General features: G+C 42.5%; 1 long non-coding RNA gene across 1 annotated transcript; it reads left to right on the top strand.

Moving 5' to 3' along the window:
- Nucleotides 1–1,497: 1,497 nt before the first annotated feature.
- Nucleotides 1,498–4,191, top strand: LOC109881365 (uncharacterized). The gene is made up of 3 exons (XR_002253838.2): nt 1,498–1,865; nt 1,949–2,013; nt 3,733–4,191. It is a non-coding gene; the product is annotated as an uncharacterized LOC109881365 (long non-coding RNA).
- Nucleotides 4,192–8,492: the final 4,301 nt, after the last annotated feature.

The raw sequence follows: 8,492 nt of genomic DNA, 5'->3' as shown, positions 1-8,492 counted from the left end.
ATAACAGAACTCATATGACAGGCAAAAACCTGAGAAGAAATCCAAACAGGAAGTGAGAAATCTTAGGTTGGTATATTTTCAACCCAGGCCCTATTGAATTCACATTGGGATATGAATGACGTTGCACTTCCTAGGGCTTCCACTAGATGTCAACCATCTTTAGAAACTTGAATGAGGCTTCTGCTGTGTTGTGGGACTGAATAAGAGCTGAATGAGTCAGCTTACTGGCAGAGAGCCTTTTCCTGGTCACGCGCATTCCACATGATATCGACTTGCGTTCCGTTTCTCCTGTAGACACAAAGGAATTCTCCGGTTGGAACTTTATTGAAGATTTATGATAAAAACATCCTAATGATTGATTCTATACTTAGTTTGAAAGTTTTTTTTGACCTGTAATATAACTTTTTGAAGTTTTTGTCCGAAGCAGCTACTTGGACATAAATAACGGACATTATCTAACAAATCCAGCATTTATTGTGGAACTGCGATTCCTGGGAGTGCATTCTGACGAAGATCATCAAAGGTAGAGGAATATTTATCATGTAATTTCTGGTTTCTGTTGACTCCAACATGGCGGCTAATTTGCTTAATTTTCTGAGTGCCGTCTCAGATTATTGCATGGTTTGCTTTTTCCGTAAAGTTTTTAAAAAAATCTGACACAGCGGTTGCATTAAGGAGAGGTATATCTATAATTCCATTTGTATAACTTGTATTATCATCGACATTTATGATGAGTATTTCTGTTGAATTGATGTGGCAATGCAAAATCACTGGATGTTTTTGGAACTAGTGAACGTAACGCTCCAATGTAAACTCAGATTTATTGATATAAATATGAACTTCATCAAACAAAACATACATGTACAAACAAAACATTTGTGTACCTTAGTAGCGCTTCCCTTCCTCCTCTTTCTACTAGTTAAGCATAGCACTTGGGTGGTGCTTAGAGGAAGCAACTCCACAGTCATTTCTTTCTGTGTTTTTTGAGGACATTTTACATCTCAAACTATGGATTTTACCCAAGAGGCTACAATATTTTCCTATTCCCATGAAGAGGGCCAAAGGATTATTACCACTACCTCATTGCTAGATTAGATGACAGCCACAGAGAACACTGAAATGGATTTAAACAAGGCTTACAGAGACTTGCAACACCTTATGGAGAAAGATACCAAACTTGACCTCAATTCTATCACCTTGTCTGACTATTGGAGGAAAGGCCTAATCCCCAGAGGACTCCGTATTATGACGTTTCCAGCTAATGGAGCACAAGGTAAAACTGACTTTAGAGATAAATGGGAGGCTATTCTCAACAAGTGTTCTTTTGAGCTAATGCTATTTCAAATAGAAGAATCTAAAAACGACAGACAAGTAGTCCAAACAGAAATTGAAGAAGTAAAAAGGAAAATCACAGAACACAGTGACAATTCTAAAAAAGCACAATGTGATGAGATCTTGAAAGAGAAAGTAGACACATTCACTCTGATATTGAAACAAGACAAGCTAAGAAAATTTAGAAGAGATGAAGTAGACTATAGAGATGGCAAAGTCTTTGCCTGGATAAAACCAACACGTAAGAATTCCGAATCACATCTGCAGAGAAGGAAGCCTAGATCTGTTTCTTTAAATTTTACAAGCAGTGACGATGAGGATCACCCCAGACGCTCAGAGGCCAGCTCCTCCCAAGATTTTTTAGATCAGGAAGAGGAGTCACGCAGGTTCCTCAACAAGAGAAGGAGAGGACGCGGAAGAGGCCAACACGGAGGGGGAGGAAGAAATCAAGACTATCCAACCACACGGAGCAGGACCAGAACAAGGCTGTGATCAACATTTCTGGAGAACCCCTTTCTGATGATTGCATAAGGGTATTGTCTAAAGGACTGTCCTTTGCCACCACATATTCAACTAATGAATTTAATACAAAGATTGACCTATTTCGTTTCTACAGGCATCTACATCGGAAGGCCTGGTACAAGCAAAACATCTCTCCAACTACAGACACCAGTGTCTCAGGTCAGGCAGTTTCTGTTCCCTCTAAAACACCTTTTAAGCCCAAGTCCACTTTGTGTCCCATCGTCCAGAATGCCACACTAAATACATTTGCCAAGAAAGTGAATTTTGATGTGGAGAATCTGTTTAAGGGTAAAATTTACTCTAACCAAACATAACGTAATCTTTCTAAGACAGAGCGGGATGCAGTTGAATCATTGTCCAAAAATGATCAGATTGTGGTTAAAAAAGCAGACAACGGTGGTGCTACAGTAGTGTGGTGTAAAGACAAATATGTAACAGAAGCCTACCGTCAATTAGACAATGAGGAATTCTACCAATCTCTTACCTTCAACCCTACAGAGGACCTACATTTCAGACAATTAGTTCAAATGTCTTTTCAATGGCAGTATGGCTTCTTTTAACCTTCTTCCAAAAGTCCACAAAAATCATGAAAACCCCCCAGGCAGACCAGCCATTAGTGGTAATGAAAGTCTGACCGAACCCATCTCTAAGTACATTGATTACTTTATTAAGCCTTTTCTGACATCACTCCCAGCCTATCTTCAAGATACCACAGATGTGTTGAACAAAATTAAGGAATTGAACAATATAGATACAGCTTCCTTTTTAGTCACCATGGATGTGGAATCTCTATACACCACCATTGAGCATGAACAAGGTTTGGCAGCTATGCACCATTTCTTGAGTACCCGACCTGAAACTGAAACCTACAGAATTCATTGTCTCACTGACTGAATGGACTCTTAATCATAACATCTTTATCTTTCGGGACCGTATTAAACAGGTCAAAGGGTGTGCCATGGGAGCTACAGCCCTTCCTACGCTGGTTTGTACTTGGGTAAATGGGAAAATGACTTCATTTTGGATCCTTCTAATAACCATTTCTTTGACCGGATTATATGATGGGGATGCTATATTGATGATGTTTGCCTGTTTTGGTCCGGTTCAGAAGATGAACTTGTTTCCTTCCACCAATACCTTAACAACATTAACCCTAACATCAAACTAACTATGGAGTACAGCAAAGGATAACATTTATCTTTTGGACCTCGACATTAGCAAAAATGACAAAGGTTGTTTGCACACATCAATCTTTAGGAAGCCTACAGATGGGAATACCATTCTGAGGGCAGACAGCTTTTCACCCCAGAAGGCTAACAGAGAATATTCCATATGGCCAATTCCAAAGATTCCGCAGAATTTGCGATCAGGAAACAGACTACAGTGTCAAATCTGTTGAATTGGAGAATCGCTTCTTGAATCAGGGCTACAGCGTTCAGGTCCTGAAAGATGCCGGTATAAGGGCTGGATTACTTGACAGAGAGAACTTGTTGCGAAGGGGAGAGCCTTGTGATACATCAGAGAGAGTCTATTTTGTTACAAAATACAGCACTGAATTAGAGAGCATTAAAATAATCATCAAATATAATTGGGGAAAGTGATCCAAAGTGATACGCTACTACGCCAAGTCTTTCCTGACCCACCAGTCATAAGCTTTAAGAGATGTCCTACCCTAAATGACAAATTAGTCCACAGTTATCTTCCGGGTGACTCTCAAAAAACTTGTCTTGACCACAAGCCCAAGGGCTCTTTTAAATGTAACCATTGCAACCATTGCAGTAATATTGTACAGAAGAAGTATTTTGTTGACACAACTTCCAAAATGGAGTATTACGTCAAGCATTTCATTAACTGTAAAACCACTCATGTCATCTATAGATTGGAATGTCCACAGTGCAAGGTGTTCTACATTGGAAGGACAAAGAGACGCCTTCAAGACCGCTTAGCGGAACACAAGTACGCCATACGGGTAGGTAATGAAGACTACCCCATGGCAAGGCACTACAAGTCCCTACACCATGGCAACCCTGCCTCCCTACAAGCTATGGGTATTGATCATATTCCGGCCTCTTATTAGAAAAGGGGACCGTCTTAAACAGTTAAACCAAAGGGACATTTTTGGGATTTACAAACTACAGGCCACTAAATACCCTGGTTTAAATGAAGATATGGATTTCTCACCCTTCCTGTAGGGTTGTGATGGGTCTATTTGCTGTCATCCAGTGGACATTTTGCTTAATTTGCCCTCAGCTATGGTTAGACTGTTGTTGTTCATGTTTTGCTGTGTTCTAGTGTACTATGGAATATATTGCTTTCTTATTCTTGACACTTCTCCCAGTCATATTTAAGGTTAGAACTACCTTTTAGTGTTCTGATACTTCTAGCTTGGAGTTGTATTTTTATGATAACTTAGCTACAGTATTTAACCTTTTAATGTGTATAGTATTGCTTACTAGGTGTGTCCAATCAATTTTGTAACCACTCCCTCTTCCAATTAGGGCTAATTGGAAAAGCTGTTCAAAAGAGGTATTCCTTTTTTTGTACTCCCTGACGAAGGCCATGCTGCCGAAACGCGTCGGTTTAAAAAAAACTTTGTTTCTATTGAACATGCCATACTAATAAAGGCATTTAAATTAATTATATGAAGAGTGCCTTGGTCCTCCTTTCTTTTTGATGACAGAACAGACATGTATTGTGTAACATGAAGTCCTATGAGTGTCATCTGATGAAGATCATCAAAGGTTAGTGATTAATTTTATCTCTATTTGTGCTTTTTGTGACTCCTCTCTTTGGCTGGAAAAATGGCTGTGTTTTTCTGTGGCTTGGTGGTGACCTAACATAATCGTTTGTGGTGCTTTCGCCATAAAGCCTATTTGAAATCAGACACTGTGGTGGGATTAACAACAAGATTACCTTTAAAACGGTATAAGATACATGTATGTTTGAGGAATTTTAATTATGAGATTTCTGTTGTTTTGAATTTGGCTCCCTGCACTTTCACTGGCTGTTGTCATATCATCATTGCAGCCCTAAGAAGTTGAACTGACTTGCCTAGTTAAATAAAGGTTACACACATATAAAACCTTATTTGTTAATTGAAAGGTGTCACGTTCTGACCTTAGTTCCTTTATTATGTCTTTGTGTTAGTTTGGTCTGGGCGTGAGTTGGGGTGGGTAGTCTTTTCTTTTTTCTATGTTGTATTTCTGTGTTTGGCATGGTATGGTTCTCAATCAGAGGCAGCTGTCGATCGTTGTCGATTGAGAATCATACTTGGGTAGCCTGTTTTCCCCATTTTGGTTGTGGGTGACTGTTTTCTGTTTAGTGTATGTCACCTTGCAGAACTTTTGTTTCTTCCATTCACTTCGTTGTTTTGTTTTGTGTGTTCAGTTAATAAATCAACATGGACACTTACCACGCTGCTTATTGGTCCGATATTTCATACGCGTCATCAGACGACAAAGAGATCCGTTACAGAATCACCCACCACAACCGGAACAAGCAGCATGGTAACCAGGAGCAGAGGGTTCTGGACTCCTGGACATGGGAGGAGATTTTGGACGGAAAGGGATCCTGGGCACAGGCTGGGGAATATCGCCCCCCCCCCGGGAAGAGCTGGAGGCAGCCAAAGCAGAGCGGCGGCATTATGAGGAGTTAGCACGGCAGCGCAACAGGGACAAGAGAAAGCCCCAAACATTTATTGGGGGGGAGGCACACGGGGAGTGTGGCTAAGTCAGGTAGGAGACCTGAGCCAACTCCCCGTCCTTACCGTGGAGAGAGGTGGACCAGGCAGGCACCGTGTTATGCCGTGAGGCGCACGGTGTCCCCAGTGCGCAGGTATAGCCCGGTGCGCTGCATCGCAGCTCCTCGTATCAGCCGGGCTAGAGTGGGCATCGAGCCAGGAGCTATGACGCCGGCTCAGCGCATCTGGTCTCCAGTGCGTCCCCTCGGCCCAGGATATATGGCACCAGCCCTACGCACGGTGTCCCCGGTTCGCCAGCACACTTGCCGGGCTGCGGTGAGTATCCAGCCAGGACAGGTTGTGCAGGCTCGGTGCTCGAGGCCTCCAGTGGCAGCCCCACGCACCAGGCTGCCTCTCCATCTCCTCCCTCCAGGTGCTCCCTCCTATCCAGCACTTCCAGAGTCTCCCTCCTTTCCAGCGCTTCCAGAGTCTCCCTCCTGTCCAGCACTTCCAGAGTCTCCCTCCTGTCCAGTGCTTCCAGAGTCTCCCTCCTGTCCAGCGTTGCCAGAGCCGCCCGTCTGTCCTGAGCTGCCAGAGCCGCCCGTCTGTCCTGAGCTGCCAGAGCCGCCCGTCAGTCAGGAGCTGCCAGAGCCGCCCGTCAGTCAGGAGCTGCCAGAGCCGCCCGTCAGTCAGGAGCTGCCAGAGCCGCCCGTCAGTCAGGAGCTGCCAGACTCGCCCTTCGCCCTTCACTACTATGGACCCTTACCACGCTGCGCATTGGTCATACTCGTCGTCAGACGACAAAGAGATCTGTTACAAAAGGAGAGAAAGGAATCCGAAAATCTACCCCTAAACTTTGTTTCAACAAGTCAAAATATGTTTCTCTTTACTCCTCAGATACCCTAAAATATAATCAAACTATGATATTTCTTACGGAAAGAAGTATGTTCAATAGGAAACCGATTTTAGCAGGTGCGTCCTGTCTTCATGGCTCGCGCAAACACAAATTTACAAGACTCTGCCCTGTACTAAAACTGATATTTCTTATTCGTTTTTGAACATAGATTGCTGACACCCGGTGGAAGCCATAGGAATTGCATCCAGCGAGCTCATTTTCAATATGACCTTTTACTTGCCTTTCAAAGAGGATGGTCTCTCAAAAAAAAACATCCTGGTTGGTTTTTCTTTGGATTTCCTACTAGCATATCTATTGTGTTATAATCTCCTACATTATTTTAACATTTATACAAAGTGTTTTCATTCCAATGGTACCAATTAAATGCATATCCTGGCTTCAGGGCCTGAGCAACAGGCAGTTTACCTTGGGCATGTCATTCAGGCGAAATTGAGAAAAAAGGGGCATAGCCCTAAGAAGTTTAAATCATTTTCCACACACAGTCTGTGACTGTATTCAGTTTTCATGCTAGTGAGGGCAGAGAATCCACTCTCACATAGATACGTGGTTGCAAAAGGCATCAGTGTCTTAACAGTGCAATTTGCCAAGGCAGGACAGTAATTGCTGCAAAAGATGGCTCTACAATTGCTCTCTTGGGGTATGTCTCTATAAGCTTGGTTAGCCACTGGGATCTTTGCCCATTCTTCAAGACAAAACTGCTCCAGCTCCTTCAAGTTGGATGGGTTCCGCTGGTGTACAGCAATCTTTAAGTCATAACACAGATTCTCAGTTGGATTGAGATCTGGTCTTTGACTTGACCATTCCAAGACATTTAAATATTTAGCGCCATCCATCATTCCTTCAATTCTGACCAGTTTCCCAGTCCCTGCCGATGAAAAACATCCCCACAGCATGATGCTGCCACCACCATGCTTCACTGTGGGGATGGTATTCTCGGGGTGATGAGAGGTGTTGTGTTTATGCCAGTTACGCCAGTTTTCCTTGATCGCCAAAAAGCTCAATTTTAGTCTCATCTGACCAGAGTACCTTCTTCCATATGTTTGGGGAGTCTCCCACATGCCTGTTGGTGAACACCGAACGTGTTTGCTTATTTTTTCTTTACGCATTGGCTTTTTTCTGGCCACTTCAGTAAAGCCCAGCTCTGTGGAGTGTACAGCTTAAAGTGGTTCTATGGACAGACAATCCAATCTCCGCTGTGGAGCTTTGCAGCTCCTTCAGGGTTATCTTTGGTCTCTTTGTTGCCTCTCTTATTAATGCCCTCCTTGACTGGTCTGTGAGTTTTGGTGGGCTGCCCTCTCTTGGCAGGTTTGTTGTGGTGCCATATTCTTTCCATTTTTTAATAATGGATTTAATGGTGCTCCTTGGGATGTTCAAAGTTTCGGATATTTTTTTATAACCCAACCCTAATCTGTACTTCTCCACAACTTTGTCCCTGACCTGTTTGAAGAGCTCCTTGGTCTTCATGGTGCCGCTTGCTTGGTGGTGCCCCTAGCGTAGTAGTGTTGCAGACTCTGGGGCCTTTCAGAACAGGTTTATACATACTGAGATCATGTGACAGATCATGTGACACTTAGATTGCACACAGGTGAGCTTTATTTAACAAATGATGTGACTTCTGAAGGTAGTTGGTTGCAACATATTTTATTTAGGGGCTTCATAGCAAAGGGGGTGAATACATATGCACACACCAATTATTTTTTAAATAATTTGAAACAAGTTATTTTTTTCATTTCACTTTACCAATTTGGACTATTTTGTGTATGTCCATTACATGAAATCCAAATAAAAATCCATTTAAATTACAGGTTGTAATACAACAAAATAGGAAAAACGCCAAGGGGGATGAATACTTTTGCAAGGCACTGTATGTGGTTCTCACCCAGCTATCTTAACGCACTAATGAATCCACCAAATGTAAGTCGCTCTGGATATGAGTGTCTGCTAAATGCCTCACATGTAAAATGTAAATGACTAGGGTACTTTTTTGTTTGTAACTACAGTACTTTCGGAAAGTATTTTTTTCCCCCCTCATCAATCTACACA

This window comes from Oncorhynchus kisutch, linkage group LG8 (assembly GCF_002021735.2).
Source record: "Oncorhynchus kisutch isolate 150728-3 linkage group LG8, Okis_V2, whole genome shotgun sequence".
Lineage (NCBI taxonomy): Eukaryota > Metazoa > Chordata > Actinopteri > Salmoniformes > Salmonidae > Oncorhynchus > Oncorhynchus kisutch.
Note: the sequence above shows the minus strand (reverse complement) of the source record. Positions and strands in the feature narration are given on the sequence as shown.